Below are 19079 nucleotides of genomic sequence, written 5' to 3'. Positions count from 1 at the left end.
ACGACTTTGTCTTTGCCCACACCCGCTGCTGGATTGGACCCTGCCCGGTGTGTCCCGCTGCACTCGATGACCCACATGGTGCCACGTGCGGCGGCACGGATCGACGGCGTCTGACCGGATACGCACAGAGACCGGCTTTGACGTCACTGGGCGGCGCCGCAGTGTCGAATCCCCTGACCGTGATGAATGGGGGCAGGTGTCATTCCATTACGCAAAATTGGGGCGTGCGGAGGACTTATCAAATTTATTCAAACTCCATAGGGTGCATAATACATTTAGTTGCTTGACGGCCTGTTGCCGTTGACCAAACCAACCTGTTCCCGTGCCCTGTAGGACGAAAGTGAATTTCAGTCAGGTGTATACACGACATTACAGCCACAAAGAGAAGGTCGTTATTACTAAAAATTCCAATCTTGGGGCACCACGGTATTGTGATGTTGCGGATGACAACTTGTACCTTTTGTGAATTTTCTGACATTGAATTAAGGGTTCACGCAATGAGTTCCGACTTACGACAGACACGGAAAGAACGTGGAACCTACAAACCTAAAGTTGGTAGCTGTTTTTTTGGAAACAGCCCGACGGGTTACGACGTCACCAGTTCAACTAGCCTCCCTCTAGCAGGCTCAACGTCAGTTAGACTTGAGCTGAAGTGTTTCGAATGTCCAGCATCGGGGCAACAAAGGCAAGCTGCAAGTTCTTTGCGTTATCGTCGGGTGCATTTCGGAAAGCGCGGTCATTACATCGAACACGGTATGCATTGCCTCGCTGTGAGCCACATCCCGGTTGGGCTATAATCATACCTCAATCGATTGCATTGCACTTTGGAAGGCTTTCAAGGGTCCTGATTTTAAAAGACCTATACATTATCTACCAAGTGAAAGATTGCACAGGTTGTCAAATTCGCTGTGATGTATGGGATCCCACTTATCTCAAGAATGAAGAAGAAAAATCCAAAAATACAAGTAGGTTAAAACTGACATATAAGATTAATGCACCTATGTACGTGGCTATCTGTTACGTTTATACACCGTGTGCTTAGGCGTTAAGCCAGCTTCGCTATGTTCAGCCCAATTTAAACTGCTAGGGCTAGTGGGAATGCTTGGTGAAGGCGGCTGATGTATCGCTCCCCGGCCGGTGATATCAAACATGTCTGGTGCAGAATCGCAACCATTTTCTAGCGTCGTTCTGTCGGGAGAACGGTAGCCATTATAAAGCCACAAGTTGGTCGCAACAATGTAATGGTATGTAAAAGTATGCAGAGAATAAACCAATTACTGGTTATCCGGTTAAACATTGTGTGCTGAACAATCGTTTGGCAAAAATTCGTAAGTCAAAATATTGCGCAGGAAAATGTTCAAATGACGGAGACCGTACTTCACAGGCATCCAGTGGGATAAAGATCGGTTGACATAAAGTTCGTATGACACAAAGATTGCGTGATATAAACGTCTCATTACATAAGGGTCGCACGGCATAAGATAATACGACATAAAAATCGTGTGACAAAGGTCGTACGACATGAGGATTGTATTAGATAATGATCGTAAGAGTTGAACCTCGTGCGGGTTAGGCGTTATAACCGCGAAAGTTTTTTCCTGAACAATAATCGTACAGAAAAAATGTTGGCTGGGTGACTTCGCTCCTTGGGCATGACTTCGTCGGAAGACTTAACTTGGAGTTAGACCCGGGCTGGCAAACAATGCCTGCGCCACCACAAGGACAGGGCTGACGGGGTGTCTGGCCGGAGGCCGGTCCAGGCTGAAATCGCAGCTGGAACCAAACATGCGACTTTGAATGGCTCGCTTTTCCCAAAACACCGCAGAGTTCAAAGTTTCGCTGTAACTGGAACATCTAGTGTTGCGGGCTAATCGATTTTACACTTGAGACCCCTGCGCCGGAGACATACTCTCGGTGACAGAATCTTGCCGGAGGTGTGGGCGATTTGCACAGATTTTCAGAGGCCGTTTTCTCGACGCAGCTTGGTTGCACCGGAGAGTTCATTTTGCGGCCATGATGTCACATGTTGCCAGAATATACAACCACATAGCCAAACTATATCCGGACCATATTTAGACATCTAGCAAATGTGTGCAGCTTCACGAAAGCAGTGCCGACTTTGCCCCAAGACTTCGGGCACTGAGTGCAACAAGAAATTAGGAGAGCTCTCGCTATGCACCCCTAGGCGCGTGAGTCGCGAGCCTCTGCAACTAAATATGTCGGAACATCCAGTGCCGCCTCCACATTTTCTCATCACTTGAGGCTGCCTTGGCGCCGCTTTGAGCAGGTGCGCTCTTATCTTTGTTTCCTTAAGGCTTTCGGTCACATTACTGCTATGCTATCCTTTATTATGTGATAACGCCTATCACTGAGGATCTTAACCCCGTATGATCTTTAGCCATGGCTGCTTTCTTTACTTTTACTTTATATTCTAGCCCAACATCGTGGGCGCACGTTACGCACTATATAACCCGGCTTTTTCGACAGCTTTTTTTTAGCTGTTTTAGTCGACAGGTAAAGTTTCACAAGTTACATTTTCTGTCGCGACAGAAATGACGACCTTGACCTCGACAAATGTCTTTTCATGTTCGACACATGCCACACCCATATCCACAGAACGCACCAAGACCCGGGCCTAAGCAACGTAGCGTCTGCGATGGCTTTCGCCAAATGCCCCACACTGACCTCAGCGACATCCGAGGACATTGTACAGACTCCTTCCGAATAGTTTGAACTTACTGAAGCTACCGGCGTAGCGGACACATTTTGGGAGCCAAACAGAGACATTGAAGTAAAGTTTCGCGGTGATTTGAAATGTTTCTTTGCAAGGTAAAACCACATATGGCACGATTTCTCCCTAGCTAAAAATCTCCGGAAAAGCCCAGTTCCTGTTCAGTGCGACTTGTTGTGTCGCACGTTTCACATATATTCAACAATATACAACACCACTGGAATCACCCGCGCGCTGTAGGAAAACAAAGTCTTATAATATTGCGTGGGATATTTTCCACAGCACACAAGCATTTCCACGGCAAAATTTGTTCTGCCAAATATGATCATGCAATGTTAAAAGCACGCATGTCGCATTTTCGCGACGGAAGATCGCAGGTGAAAACGCACGTGTCGCTGACGAATGGCACACGTGTTTCTGCCGCCGAAAGATGCAAGCTATTACCTGCACTAGCCAAGGCAACGCAATGATGCTTTGCACTAGGGCTTTGTAGTGCAATGTAAAAACGCGTAGCTTTCTGTGCAAGCGTATTCCAATGCAAAGTAGCGAACTGTTCATATTGCTAGCCCTCATCGCGCGCTGCACAGCAGTGTTGCATGCCTCGTCACCATTTATTCCTGCTTGGGCACTTCCCAATGCATCACAAGAAAGAGGACATAATTTTTGTTTGCGTGATTAAATGTCGCTTAAAGTATCGATTTCAAATTGCCTCGAACACGTAATGCTGCTGTGTCGATAATAAATGCTTTGCCTTTAAGGCGCCTCTTCAATTTCATTGTCTGCCGGCGCAAAAGTCATCTCATCGGTACAATTTAATACAAATATTTAGGGAGCTTTTCACGAGATCATGCAAACAACAGAATGTCGAAGGCCAAACTTGCATAGTGGCATTATACGCGACGCAGGCTACCAAACACTGGAAAAATAATGATCACCGCCAGGTGGCGTCGTAACCGAAGCGGTCGCGGTCTTCGTGACTAAAGAACAACGCCAGAACTGCCGCCGACACCAGCATTGACAACCAAAAGGAAATGCTGGTTGGGGACCACAGGGTCCGTTGCTACCTTCTTTTCGCCATGCTGCACGCTTATGCAAACTTGCCGAGACTTCGTTGCGTACTTCAGCTTGCCCTCTTTTGGTGCTCGGTGCAGAATGTTCGCCCAGAAAGCGATATGGTGCAGCACTTTGAAATTTCCAGGCGCACGAGCCATGATGGAGGCCGCAATCCGCTCTGGCTTCTTCGGTGGGTGGAAACTCATTTGATGACGTCTTTGTTAAGTCACGTGTCCTATGCGACATTTGTTCGGCTCGTCCTCGTGACCACGTGGTCAGAACGTCGCCTTACCTGGATTACCTACGGCTGTATGGCAGCGGCCCAAAATGGCCGTTACACGTCTTCAGCCAGTTTTCCCAGTTTTGCTTTACCGATGCCCTCATCCACTTGCCGCTAATTGTTTCCGGGAGGCGCATGATCCAATGCGCACCAGCGACCTCTGCAGTGGTGACATAGTCCCCTAAACATTTTAGCCTCTCAGTTGCCTCAGCGTCTATGGGGTGGCCTGATCCACGGCACCAGCCGCCACCGCAGAACGCCCTGGGTCGAGAAGGCTGAAGGCAACGGGCTCGACGGCGTTCTGCGTTGAATGCACCAGCATGATGCATGGCGGTGCTGAGCGCTCGCTTTGCATTCTGTACAGCACAGCTGTCTGTCCAGATGTTAAATGTCTTCCGGTTCGGGCAGCTGGTGCCTGGTGCAGGCAGAGAGCGGCGGCGACTTCAGCCGCCACGTGCGACACCATTCACGCGCCGTCGGCGCGTCGCAGATGCCGGCGGGCGAGAATCATCAGCCTCGGTGCCAGCGCCAGCCTGGGAATGCTTTCTTTTATACAGTCAGAAGAGGCGTAAAAAGATGTCTCCCTCACCACTTCATCAAGAGCGCCATCTTTTTCGTTTCCGTCACCATATCATCCTCTCGCCATAATCGAACGGCTTCGGCATAATACACTTCCTGGACCTCCTAGGCATCCTGAAGGCGTTTTCGCGTGTCGGTCATTGACAGCAGCCATTTTCGTGGTGATCAGGCCCCATGATCCGGCGCCTGCAAATTCAGAAGTATGGCTGATGTGTACCGAACTTTTTAAGCATTTTTCGCCCGAAAGTTGGTTGTTACTAATGTTGAGGCGTCGTCTAGACTGCTGGCACCTCTTCCCTGAGCAGGCCTGAATTTCACCACAACCGCTTGCTCCCCCATGCAGTGTTTGTACATGCCTTTGACCATCACTTCGGTCGGAAGGTCACAACGGTGCGGAGCATGCCCATGCCGGCAGTGATGTTTCTTCCCCTCGACTGAGGCATATGAGGCGCTGAGAGATCTGTCTTCTCGTTTTGCATGATTGGCGCGCCTCAGTGTCGGTATTCACCGGACGAGGCCCGGATAATGCCGCTCTTTAGTTCTATGGGCACTACTGAGTAGAAGTTATCACTAAAGCCCAGCGTGGACGGAAAGATTGCGTTATTTACTTCACTGGGCACCATACTGCCGCAAGTGGATGTCCCAAATGCTCTCGTCACTGGCATGTATGGAGCGTCCAGTGGCAGCTGTTCCTTTTACGGCAATCATCTTCTTTCTGCCACTTTTTCTGTGACCGACAAAGCCGTTGGGATCTATGTGCGGTACCACAACTTCTGTGTTTCCCCTGTCGCATCCGCTCACCTCATCGGTCACTGGTGTTCGCCAGTCAGGTCCGATCTGATCGTCCAGTCGTTTTTGCAACCGCTAAGACATAGACCAGGAACCAGCTGGAGTCTGTGCTTTCCTGCATGGTGAGGTATTTTGTCTCGTAGGTTTTATGGACATGCATTCCCGGTAGACACCGTGCGTAGCTGCCTGTCACGCTGCTGTTCTGCTTGACGGGTGGAGGTGCAGAACATGGAGCATCGTAAGGAAAATGCGCCAGTGGATTTACATGATATTCGTGTGGGGCGCCTACCATGCCAAGCGAGTTCAATAGACGAGATCTTACCAACACGCACACCAACAAATCGAAGGAAGAGATGTGTCGATCAGAGAGCAATCATTGGAATCTATGGTGATCTCCAATGTGGTCGGCAGCGTCATCAGCTGCTCCCATGTTTCGACGCTGTTCGGGTCCGCCAGCTGCTCCCATGTTTCGACGGTATTCGGGTCCGCCAGCTGCTCCGGTGTGGTGACGATGTTCGGGTTCGCCAGCTGCTCCGGTGTGGTGACGATGTCCGAGTCCGCCAGCTGCTCCGGTGTGGCGACGATGTTCGGGTTCGCCAGCTGTTCCGGTGCGATGACGATGTTCGGGTTCGCGAGCTGCTCCGGTGTGGTGACGATGTCCGGGTCCGCCAGCTGCTCCGGTGTGGTGACGATGTCCGGGTCCGCCAGTTGCTTCGGTGTCCCGAAATATCTCGAGGCACTCTTGCACTACGGATCCTTGCCAACATATGTCCGGACACATCTGACCATGACACTTCAGTTGGAACATGTACCATTTCGTCTTTGCGTGTAAACAAAATTGTTTTACACACTCATTTCCAAAAGCCTTTTAAAGACAGCATCACAAAATGGCATCAAATCCTACATGAGGAATCCAGTAGATGCACCATCACTTGTGCAATAAACAATGTTCACCGGTTAACAAGATCAAATCACTGACAACTAAGCAAGAACACCACAAGAAAGGTCCAAAACATGAGCACACGACGACATTTGGTCCAGCAAATACCTCCCGTAGCACCTCTGCCACCTCTCGGCAGGTTGCAGCACTACAAGTAAATCAGCTCATCTGCTGCAGTGGTATTTCTGACACGGCCAATCCGCTAGCGACATGACGTCATAAAGACGTTTCAAGACGCAGTCAAACGATGACATAGTGAGCTACATATTTACTTAATAGTGAAATCGTGTCGTCTAGAGCTGTCTTTAACACCTCAAAGCAAATCAGTAGTTGGAAGTGAGTTTATTTTATGACATCTAATGCTTGCCTGAATATGTTACGATGGGGAACATTCCCCCTTTAACGCACCGTAACCAAGAAGGGGGGGGGGGGCACTGCTTAGCGTGATCAGTGCGTAACCAGGTAGAATCAGGGAGTCTAAAATGCCAAAAATGAGTAACGTTTGCCAACGAAAAACGAGACGCTGTGTCGTCTTCTGTTCCTACGGCGATGCGAGGAGCGGCCGCATCTCATGGTCTCATGGCCTCGCCATGGTCAGATCAAACACAAACAACGCTCTACTCTGGCATCAGAGGTGTTATCTTTCCGAAGACACATTGAAAAACTTCGCTAATGGGCTCCAAAGTGGGGTATTATTTGTCACCATGACCGTCGGCGGTTATCTTTCAGTTACAGTAACTCAACTGATCATTTCCGTCGTCATCGTTCCAATTCATCACCATCCTTTCACTTCACTTCCATTTGTCACTTCTGGCTCGTTCCTGTCATGTCATTCTTGTTATAAACGCCCAAGCGAACTTGGAGTGTCGGAACTGGCATCGTAGCCACATTAGGTACCAGGTGACGAGTCCAGCAGCGAGGTCGCTGGCGGCCGTCAGGATCTAACAGCCGACAGCTGACTAGTCAAATTATTCGACAAACAGCACATCCAACGATCCCCCGTCTGTTGGTTCCGTGCGTCAGAGGCCCAATGCCAGTTCTGGCGACGCAGTCAGTCGGCCACCGCTGTGTCTGCACAGCTCACTCCAGCCGGCTCTGACACCCGCCCGGCGGCCGGTGTCCCTATTGTCCAGCTCACCGCTGTGTCTGCACAGCTCACTCCAGCCGGCTCTGACACCCGCCCGGCGGCCGGTGTCCCTATTGTCCAGCTCACCGCTGTGTCTGCACAGCTCACTCCAGCCGGCTCTGACAGCCGCCCGGCGGCCGGTGTCCCCACCGTGCAGCTGCACACCGCGTTTCACGGTACGCACCGTTTCGCCTGAGGCACGACAACGTGTTACATGTGCGCTGTCCGCCAATGCTGAAATCGCTGCTCAGTATCGACTTTGACAAGCACAATTGTAATGTTTCTTTTCGACTGGAGACTTTATGTGCATGACTTTGTAGCAAAGTTGAATATGTGCTTGATTTGCCTTGAATTGATTATGTGCTTTACATGTCCTGCTTTTTCCATTTCAAAGACATGTGACACCAAAAAACGTCATGGCAGAACCAGTATCGGCAGCGTTTGTTTACCAATATTTATTAATGCCTTGCATAATATCCAGCATTGTAAAGCATTTGCGTGGGCAATGGGGCTCACATAACGGCTTTGGCAGTTGTATTTCTTCTAGAAGGAATTTACTGGCTGCGAAACAAGCTTTTTTAACACCCTGAAATTTCGAAGCCCAAAGCCCATGATACTCACACTTTGTCTTCCGCCGTACTGTTGCGTGCTAAAACATTGTCATAATGAGAGCGCCACCAGATGATGCGCGTTCCCATTGATCTGTATGAAGAAAACTACGGGATTATAGCAACGTATAAATATAGCCTAGCAAAACTGATGAACTAACAGACTAATAAACTAACAGAAAACGCCACAATTTTTCGCATGTTTAATTTAACAGCAACAAGTTTTTTTCCATTTCCAATCTACTGTAGCGGGAAGGACATTGTGATTTCGGAAATAGCCTTCATGGCGCTCTATCAAACGAGAACGTTAAATGTCGCCCCTTTTATGCTTTGTCTTTGGCCGTAACACTGTGCATCAATAAAGTGTCACAGTACAAATACTACCGGGTACAAATACTAATACTACTGTTACCGTGTTGAGGCTAAAACTTCGCACCATTTTTTGCAGCTAAGAAAAAGAAACGTCAGAATTGTGTGCCATGGCTTCTCACGTAATTATTCAAAAACGTCAGACCCAGTACCGTTAGGGAACGAACGACGCCATGCAGCCTCTCCCTCAGTTCGCGTTTCCGAAGGCAGACCGGACCAGCGGCGGAGGACAACGCCGCCATTCCAGTGCCGCAACAGCCACGGCGCGCCGCGTCCCGGAAAATCGGGTCCAACTTGGCGACAGATGGGAGCGGGACGCGCTAGTTTGCATACGCATCGCGTTACGTCATAATCGGACGCCGGCCGAAAACGAGATGTCCGCCCGAGCACGACCAGTATAAATTACCCGGCAATTAGGCAAACGCGCGGGTCGGGGGCGCGTCTGAAAACATAAGCGGCGGCGACGGCCGCTCCCAGCGGACACGGCCAAGGCGGCCGCGAGGGTGGCGGTGGCTTGACAAAAGGCGGCCCGCGTCCACAGACTTGGAGCATACTTGAATGCGTTCTGAGCTTGGGGTGTGGCGTGAAGTCCAGCTGTGTAGTGTGGTGCAAACTGCGAGAGATGGGCGCAGTTTGTGCCCCTCTTGCGGTGTAGGACGGGTTGACAAGACATCTGATGGTTGTTATGGTTTTGGTTTTGGAGCGGTGACGCTGGTTTGAATATAGCGTCAAAACATAACATGACGTATATGTACAAGCATAAAACGCTTGCGTGTAGGGTCAAAACACAAAAATTGACACCAGTATACTTGGAATTGAACAGGAAACACACCTGTTTAGGTTTTGTGCATTTTTGTATTCGTTTTGTGTATTTATTCGCAACCGCAGCGATCCCCAACCCCTTTCTTAATGTCCATAATCAAAAATAAACGCCAAATCAAATCAAAATCAGTTTGCATTATGAAAAACAACGAATTAGGTCGAGGGTGAGCAGGCACCCGGGTGGAGGGTTGAATACCTTTCGCTCGGGTGAGGGGTCAATTTGGCCCAGTTGAAATCTCACAAACTAAGATAGTTAGACACACCAAATTCACAGCTTATTCACAGGCCTGTACATAAGCTTATTTATGTCAAAATGTGATGTTCTTAGGTTATAACCCGAGTGTCAAAAAAGGATGAGCATGGTCAAACTCCAGGTTGGTGGCTCACGTGCTCCCAGACCTCTTCATGAAACAGCCGTGAAGTTATTCACACGTTCTAAGCAAAATTGTACTGAGGTCAGTGGCCTTTTTGTCGTTTTTAAGATCAATGTGATCAAATACGCGTGAGATTGTTCCTATTTTGCTAATCGAGTAAGCGGCAGTGATTACGCTAGGTGGTATCTCCCTAAAAAAAAAATGCTGAGCTAGGTCATTTTCGGTCAGTGACCTACTCAGAACTTTAGAACGTCCATGGAAAATGTCGTTTGCGGTTCTTGTCATCAGCAAATTTGAAATGAGCACCGGAAACTACCCCATAAAACCAAGCTCTAGAGTAAAAAAAAAACTATTGTCTTCTCTTGTCGTATACTTGTTCTCTTAAAGCTTTCACTTCGTTCTAACCTTTATACCTGACCCTAGTTCATTGATATTGGTTGTAATCTTAAACACATTGGTTTATTACTTAAGGCCTATCTCAGATATGTATGGCTTCAGATAGCACCCCGTCGCAGCACCACATAGAACGATTCCCTTGAAATGCCCTTCACTGACATCCATGGCCTGACTTTGGCCTGCTACAGGCCAGTGACCTTACAAAGTTCTTATATTATTTACATCAAAAGCTCTGCTAATTATCTGCTCTGCTATCTAATTATCTACAGCTAAGCAACGTTTGGTGCAGCTACGCCGCACCGTTTGGAAATCATTCTGGAAAAACCTACGGGGGTTAATTTGACCCCCACCCAAGCGCGTGCTAATGCCACACCATGATCGATTTCTTGCGCAGGCAAGACTGTTATTTCACGGTTCTGTCACCAACTAAATACGGTTGATTTTGCTTATACGTTGGGGCCCCACCTTGTTCACCTGCATGCGTTTTGTCTGTACATATCGTTGCAGTTCATGAAAATAAGCATGCGAGTGAGTGCTCGTCGGCATGTTTCTTTTTTTCCAACGCTTTCAAAGGCCATCGCATCCCGCCTGAGTTCCCGAACTCTGGGCTATAACAAGGGCGTCACTCATCCGTGGTATGTCTGTCCATGGCACGGTTCGCACGGACGCTGCCGGGCAGAAGTTCGTCTCCTGAACGGCGACGAGCGGGCAAGCCATCGATCGCCGGCCTATTTCAGCTAAATACAGGTATGCACGTAGTGGGTGAATGGATGCACGCTTACAGCCTCTGCGCTGGCGAGCTCGCGAGTAGGACGTCGACGGTGTTTGATCGCGGGCGTGTGGTGAGCCTTCGGTGGGGGTGGAATTACCTCCGGTCAATAACGGCTATCCAGTTATAACGTGGCGTTAACGCACAAGCGGCCACCGAGGCAAAGGTGATGAGAAAAGCACCGCTGGTGCCGCGAAAGCCTAAGATGAGAGAAAATTGCATCAACGAAAATTGGTTGAAGCAGCGCCTGTCAGTGAAGAAAACCGTGGAGTACGGCTGGTTGTCGTGACTTTAAAACAAGGACCCCAAATGAGAGCAGTCAGTGCGTTTTAAAGCTGGGTAAAGTTGCATCGAATGGTCAAATATTCAACTTCACGACGAAAAAGCGGACTGGTGTCATAGCGAGTGAAAGGTAACGCATTCACAGGCGCATTGGGGAGGGCGCTGCGGTGCACGACTTTCAACGGTTAATGCAATGTTGCCGGCCATATGCCACATCCTTCCCATTCCTCAGCATGATCTTGCCCGCGGATTCTATCCCAGACAAAGCTGTGTCCAAGAGCAGTTTTTGGGGGCGTTCGCAGCAATATTCCCCGCGTTCCGACGCGACGAGATGAGGTGCGATGGCGGGGGTAAGGTATATCCCTGCGCCAGAAGATGCAGCTGTCATGCCGTGCACATGTAGGCACCAGCTGTCGGGCAGCGAGATCAATGGCGTTCAGATGAAGACGGCTGCAGCCAAGGCTGCAGATGGCGCGTTGCTCGAGGCCTGCATTAGCAAGATCGGTCGGTTTGTTTTGTAGACAAGCACAGGCTGCTGCAGACCGGGGTGTCTCAACGATTTAAGAGATTCTCCGATCCAAAAATTGGTTTCAGAAATGAAAGGGGAGGTGTCGGAGACGTCCTCCAAGCGGTGTAGGGTTAAAGGGAATGTTTCACATTTGAAGATAGTGAAGCAAGCGTCAGATATGGTGAAACGAGCTCACTTATAACTATAGGTACACTTTTTAAGTGGAGAAGGCTGCTTTAGATAGCAAAATTCTCTTTTTAATAAGTATGCTCATCAATGCCTTATGGTTTGATTGGTTGATGAATTCTGGTCATCTTAAGTTGTACAACATTAGCTGAGAGCTAATTAACGGCCTTTTATCTGGAAATCGCGCTGACGAACATTAGCTATGAACGCATCGACAATCATAATTTTCTTGGTTTTGATCCCCGCATGGCTTCTGAAATGGCAGGGTATGAATGATGCTATTGTGATGTCATGGACGTCAATGTGACTTTGAAGTACTCTCCCCGATTTACCCTTCCCCCATTTCGCGGGCGTGTGGCTCAGAAACTAGGGGAGCTTAGGTCTTAAGAAGGGCAGCATTGTGAACAGCATCGAAAGGTCTTCAAGACAGCTTTTGCTCTTCCACCTTATACAAATGCGAAACGCACCCTTCAAGCACAACGATCACGTTTGGAAGCTCATAAAAAGCAAACATTTTTTAATGTAGCTCATATGACATGTTATGGTTTAATGCGTCTAGGTTTGACAGTTTTATTTGTGTCGGTGCAAAACTTACCTAAAATGCGCACAATTTGTACTTTTCAAAGCTATTTTTTTCTTCCCGGCGTAATAAGCTAAAAGCTCGAGCGAGTTCTAAAGTCAGGAGCAGCAACGAACTCAGAGTCTCGTGGGGCCAAATTATAAAGTAAGGCAACCGTTTGCGAATTTGACCTCACGAGACCAACTCATAAAGTATGGCAAAGAAGACATTAAAAATAAGTACATGATGATAGACGAAAACACGTGCCGAGCCTTTTGATAGATTTGACGAAGTTCCACAGGTTTTGCTTATATTCAAGCTACTTTTGGTGCATTTCAGACTTGATACCAAATCAGGTCTTTGTCTTAGCGTGCTAACGTAACAAAGCCTATACGGCTCTTTCCTCGAAGCCTACAGCCATCTTCACTATAGGAAAAAGTGGTCCTTAAAACAGACCGTTCCCTTGTTACTTTAATCAAAAGTGGATTTTACGGTACAAATTCATCTGAAACACAAATAAGACACAACTCGCAAAAGCTACGGCCCTTGTCCCAAAATTTTAAAGTTTATATTTCTTATTCTAAAAGCGGAATGTCAGGCCAGTTTTTGTTTTCTCTGCTCGAGGCATTGATGTTGTGGTGATTTCTGTCTCAACTGCGCCATGGACCAAGCAGACGTGTCGCGCGGTGCGTTCATGCCCCGGCCTCCTCTGGCCCCCGATCAATGCGGCAGGAGGCGAGACGGCACCGGGCCGCCAGCAACGCTACACCGCGGGAGAGAAAACCTTCACCACGTGATGCATGGGCTTGGCGGCTGCCAACTGTGACCCCCATATGTCTTAGTAGTTAGTGCCTCGAGAGGAGTCACGGGGTAGAGCCTGAAGGGGCGCCAAGTCCGGTTCGGTGATCGCGCGGGTCTCACTCGATAAAAGTTGAAGGCAGTTCCTGGACCCCGCGCTCACGGGAAATTGGTGCGAGTGTTGGTCCATCCGTCAGACGTTGTCACTTGTAACGAGATATAAATCAACGTGCCGTAGAGTTTTCAGATGGCGCGCGACGAAGCACAATATCCTGAATCGGGTGAGCTGGTATTCTGCCACTACTGTAGAACGCGATCGAAGCATAACGCTTAGTCATGAAGTTTTTGGCCTTCCGTGGGCTGCAAAATTGTCCCTAACATGTTCTTGTTGAACGCATGACCAGATTATCATAGCAGCATTAATGTTTTAAGTTGCAGTTGCATGCATTGTGTGCTAGAGCTACCGTGCGGCCAGCGAGCGCTCTGCCACGTAAACGTTTGGTAAAAAATTAGGAGGCACGACAGAGTCCTGATCACACGGAGCTCGAAGGGGGCCGCTTGTGAACGACGAGCGAAGATACGGGGCATCCGGGGGCTGTGCCGAGGCCCCCAACCACGGAGCGGAGTCGTGCAGGTGGTCGGCCGGGTTGCTCCTTCCGGCCACGTAGCTAGCAAGTCAGTGAGTGATACATTCGTTGTCGCCGTTCGCCAAAGCTCTCATGTGAGCGTCACGAGGGTCATTCATGCTCACGTCTTGCACGTGTTGCTTTTGTATCGAAGGCAGTCCCAGTTCATTTAGCGATGCGCGGGTTCTGACTTGCGAAGCATGTGTATGTATACACGTCCACTGCGTGCCTCCACAGGAATTGTCGACATCTGTTCAGTAACCCCATGCGATGTGCAAAGGGAGGGATTCACTTGTGATATACCGAGTAAAATCCCTGCTTCGATTCGCTTACTTACTCACTTGCTCACTTATGCAGTCATGCATCACGCTCAATCCATTTTGACTGAAATGAGCAGAAACATATCTGTGTAGTAAAACGCGCATTGACACCAGGACACAACGTTGGAACGGAGGAACACTGGAACGGCCAGGCAAAGCGAGAACAAGTGTGGCATAAAATAGCGAACCACCGTCTGAGCATGCAGGGAGAGGATTCAGCATAGACAAGTCAGCCAAGTGCCGATAAACCAGTCGCAGCGAGCTCAAGGTATGCGGCAATACGAAAGTCGTTCCAACTCGCAGATTGCATCTAGGCCTCTAGCGCCCGAGTAGTTGATAGCAGTTCAAAGTTTCGGTACAACACCTATTCACTTCCAGGTTCCAGCACCGTTCTGACGAGTTCGTGCGGCTTTCCTGGAATAATTGTGCAACTTGCGGCTTCAGTCCCAAGGAAAAGTCGCGTACCAACTGCGGCGGAATGCTGCAAGTGCTGTGCGATAGAACAATATGGCGATGGTGACTTTCAATAGGAAGCTACGAAACGTCTGGCAGATGCCAAACTTAGCGTCATGAATTGTGTCAATGAGCAATAATTGCATAACTCAACAAAGCGAATGTTTTGCTTTTACACGACCTCTGCTTTCGTGTGGCGAATGAGAGTTCAATGGCGTCCCTCAAGAGTTTAGTCATCACTTGTGTTGCAAATCCCATGTCTTATTGTTTGAATCCGGTGGTGCCGTGTCAAATACCTGGTCAGACTTATGCGTTGCCTCTTGCGACTAGTTTTGCATTAGCATCTGCTGTAATAAAACATACATTACTTTAATTCAGGTACAGCTACCGCTCCACCCGTTCCGATGCTCACAACCATTTGGTTCAAGTTTACAGTGCCTACAAACCTCCCGACTTAAACAGGGAGGAACGGCCCACGACCCCGGAAATCGGTCGTCCTCATCCAATCGACAACTCGGCCTCCATATGAGCAACAAGTGGCCGGCGACCTGTGACCGCGGCGCGCGCGCTGCCAACTTCTGCGGGTCATCTGGGAGGCCGTGCTGGGGTCGGCGGACATGTCTGTCAGCCCAGCGTCGATGCGTCTGATCGATCAGCACACCCGAGCATGTCCGCCTGGGAGCGTGGGACGAGATGAACGCCGTGGCACCCGCGGGAGGGCGTCGCCGCTAGTGGCCTCCCCAATTTTTTAGGGTAACCTCGTTGACAGGACCGGAGATGAAAGTTTGCAGCAGCCCAAGGACGCTGGCCACGCTGGAGAACTACGCCCAAAAAACTCCTGTGCAGCGTGTTATGCACGGAGAGTGTCGAGGAGTCTGCTGATGCTACGTTGGGTGTCAGTTTGACCAGCAATACCCTTGAGGCAATTGGAACACTCCATGGACGGGGCAACACTATCTTCGCCTGACCCAGCTGCTCACGTTTATCCTCACAACGGGGCTCGCGCTCCGCGATATGCAAAGCAGTTACTCGTGAGTGATGCGCCATTGATGCTTTACGACGCACTCAGCTGCTGCGGCTATATGACGTCACCCGGAAGCGGGACATGCTCTGGAATTTTGTGCAGATTAAGCTTTGTGCGGTTGAGCATGCCATTTGTGCATGCCATTCGTGCATGCCTTATGTTGAGCATGCCATTTGTGCATGCCATTCGTACATGCCTAATGTTGAGCATGCCATTCGTGCAAAACTCCGTGGTGATTTTTGCTACCTGAGCCCATGGGCAGTGACCGGCTAGGCTAGAACCAGTGTAGTGACTTGAACCTCTGAACTCCGCCTTGCGGACAGTCCAGCCCCACGCTTAAAGGGACTGCTTCACGATTGTGTGGGCTTTCACACTGAGATAGCCATTTTCAAGATCATTCCCTGCAGTCCACAGTTATGACTTTTTAATATTTCAGACGATCGCTTTTTAGTTAGGCTCACGTAAACTTGTGCAGACTGTTCGCGCCGCAAAATTTGAAGTCACCAGGAGATGCGTAACGTCATAGAAACGTCCAACCAATTCCTCCTGCTCAACAGCCATGTTGCACCTAAGGTCAATCTAAATAAGACCATTGACTTGTTCATGTCTGGAGTAAGTTAGCAGGAATCGTCGCATCACCGGAAAGCTGTTGGTTCGCGACAAGCTTTCCGCTGTGAACTCAAGCTCCGAACAAGAACCGCATTGTGTGATACATAATGCTAGCATATGGGCAGTTTTTCTAGTTATGGCGGAAAGGACCCTGGGAATCGAATAACTTAACAATAGGGGCGCGGCTGAGAGTGCAAATGCAGGTAAAAGCAAGTCATAGCGAACAAATATGCAAGTACACCACAAGAAAGAGTCAAAATACGCGCACGTAACGATATTCGGCTACACACGCATAGATTATATATATATATATATATATATATATATATATATATATATATTACACACGTATATCACACACGTATAAACTTGCAAGCCACCCCTCGACGAGTTGAAGTATTACAAGTGAATTAACCCGTCCACTACAGTAGCATTTCTGACAGGGCAAGTCCGGCAACGACTTTGGCGTCATGCAAGGTTGCCATTACGTAATAAAATGATGCCATTTTGGGGAGTGTATGTAGCAAATAGTGAGATTTTGTAGTTTGGAGCTGTCTTTTGCCACGCTCATGGAATTCAAGGGATTTTGGATTGGGTCTTGTAAGTGCCGGCAGGTTCTTACTGGACTTTTGGAAAATTCCATGTTTTGCATGACTTTTTGGTGGCCTTGTGCCTTGAAAAGGAGAAACTTTCGTCGCAGTCTATGAAAATGTGGCCGGACTGGCGGGGTCACACCGGCTGCATGTCAGGTGGCACTGCAACGAACAGGACAGCGTCTTTTTCCCATCTTGGTTCTGGACCACCATGTCACCATCATCCCCGGTGTATCTCTGTTGCGTCTCCGCTACGGTGGGAAACTCGGCAGCCGAGGTCTTAGGCTCCCCACGCGGAATGCCTGGTCCAGTGTACATGAAGTCTTGCCGGTGGCTCTTTTGCCGCGTAGTTCGATGATTCAGAAACCGTCAAAACCGTGCAAGTGAGCGCGAGCGAATTATGCGAGCGTGCCAGGTAAAGGTGCGATCAAAGGCTGGTCCGAAGATCGCATGTGCCCAAATATAGGACGACACTGCATTGTCCCGGTGCAGTTTAAAGCTGCGTTTCATTGATAACATGGCTGTCTTTTTCAAACGCGTCCAGAAACTGACTCATTCGAATGTGATGTGCGCATCTAGCTGATTTTAGCCTGACTTCATGTAAATTAACGCAGCTCGCACATCATCCAGTGCTACCTGAGTCCTGAAGTACCAATGTATTTCGCGTCATTGGTGCTCAGATTCAAGAGAGTAAAATAATGTGCGTCTGAGCTATAAATGGCGAAGATATGCTAAGATTCGCCTGCGTTGCCCTTAAGGCTGTCGGACTCGAGCCAAATGTCAAGAAAGGTCAGGACTCGTCCCATCCACTTTGTAATGTCATTCTAGAGTGATTTCGGGCTCTCTTCAAACTTTGAATGTCACCAGTGTAATGCATTAGCACGACATTATTCACGAACGAATGGCATCCATTACCCGCGCTTGAAGCCATTTGGGAAGAGGTAGAAAAGCCGAATGCCCAGATCAAAGCATTGCACTACACCGATGTTGTTGAGCAGCCGTGTGGATATTTTTTGCTGCGGCCTTGGTCGCCAATGGCGCTGACATTTTGGACGTGACTTTGGAGGTGGGTCGATAAATAAAAATAGTCAATGCCATGAACTCAAAGTGTGGTGGAGGCCTAAGAAAGAAAGTATGGAAAGTGACAGAGAAAAGAGAGAGAGAGAGAAGAGAGCAGAGAGAGGAGAGGAGAGAGAGATGAGAGAGAGAGAGAGAGAGAGAGAGAGAGAGAGAGAGAGAGGAGAAGAGAGGAGAGAGAGAGAGAGAGAGAGAGAGAGAGAGAGAGAGAGAGAGAGAGAGAGAGAGAGAGAGGAAGAGAGAGAGGAGAGAGAGAGAGGAGAGAGGAGGGAGGGATGAGAGAGAGAGAGAAGAGAGAGGGGAGAGAGGGAGAGAGAGAGATGAGAGATGAGGAGAGAGGAGGAGAGAGAGAGAGAGAGAGAGAGGACGAGGAGAGAGAGAGAGAGGAGAGAGGGAGAGAGATGAGAGAGAGAGAGGAGAGGAGAGAGAGAGAGAGAGAGAGAGGAGAGAGAGAGAGAAGAGGAAGAGAGAGAGAGAGAGAGAGGAGAGAGAGAGAGAGAGAGAGAGAGAGAAATACGTGCTTTAGGGAGACGCAGCGCTAGTGTGCGTGGATAACTCCTCGCAGCGCAATGTCGGCGCCTGGCCACTAAGTAGTGCTCGAGACCCGGCAGCGGTGGCGGTCCAGGTCACTGCAGCGTGCGTTGGCCCGACCAATAACGGCCAGCTGTCCGGACCAGAGCGGCCGTCGAGTGCCGCCACGTGAGACGATCAACTGACCGCTCGCGCAATGGGGGCGAGCGTCAGAAAGGCAGCGGAGCCGCGGCTGCAGTGGCGACGCCCGCTCATGGCGTAGGCCGACAACGCCACGCTATCGGCACTGGGTGTGTGGGGGGGGGGGGGGAGGGGAGGGACTGCCACCACGAGACGTGGATGTGAGGCGCAAGGTGCTGAATCAGCTGACAAGGGCTCTGTCTGATGGCATCAGGTGATACTGGCGGCACACTGGTGATACTGGTGATACATTGGTGATACACAGGTGGCATAGCGGCCACGCAAGCTCTGACGGACGAGACGCTGGGCCGCTGTCAGCGTCGGTGGTGTGCCTGTCGGTTCACGTACAGGCTGTGTCATCGAGGTCGCGCGCCCGGCGGCGACGTAATGACGCATACCCCAGCCAGGCATTAAACAGGAGTGCAAGGCTGGCGGTGAAATAGATGTGTTGTATGAACCGTGGTAAATAGTGAATCCGATGTGAGTAGGACGAGTTG

Source organism: Pollicipes pollicipes, unplaced genomic scaffold (assembly GCF_011947565.3).
Source record: "Pollicipes pollicipes isolate AB1234 unplaced genomic scaffold, Ppol_2.1 Scaffold_2555;HRSCAF=2994_pilon_pilon_pilon, whole genome shotgun sequence".
NCBI classification, from domain to species: domain Eukaryota; kingdom Metazoa; phylum Arthropoda; class Thecostraca; order Pollicipedomorpha; family Pollicipedidae; genus Pollicipes; species Pollicipes pollicipes.
This window is presented reverse-complemented; position numbering follows the sequence as displayed.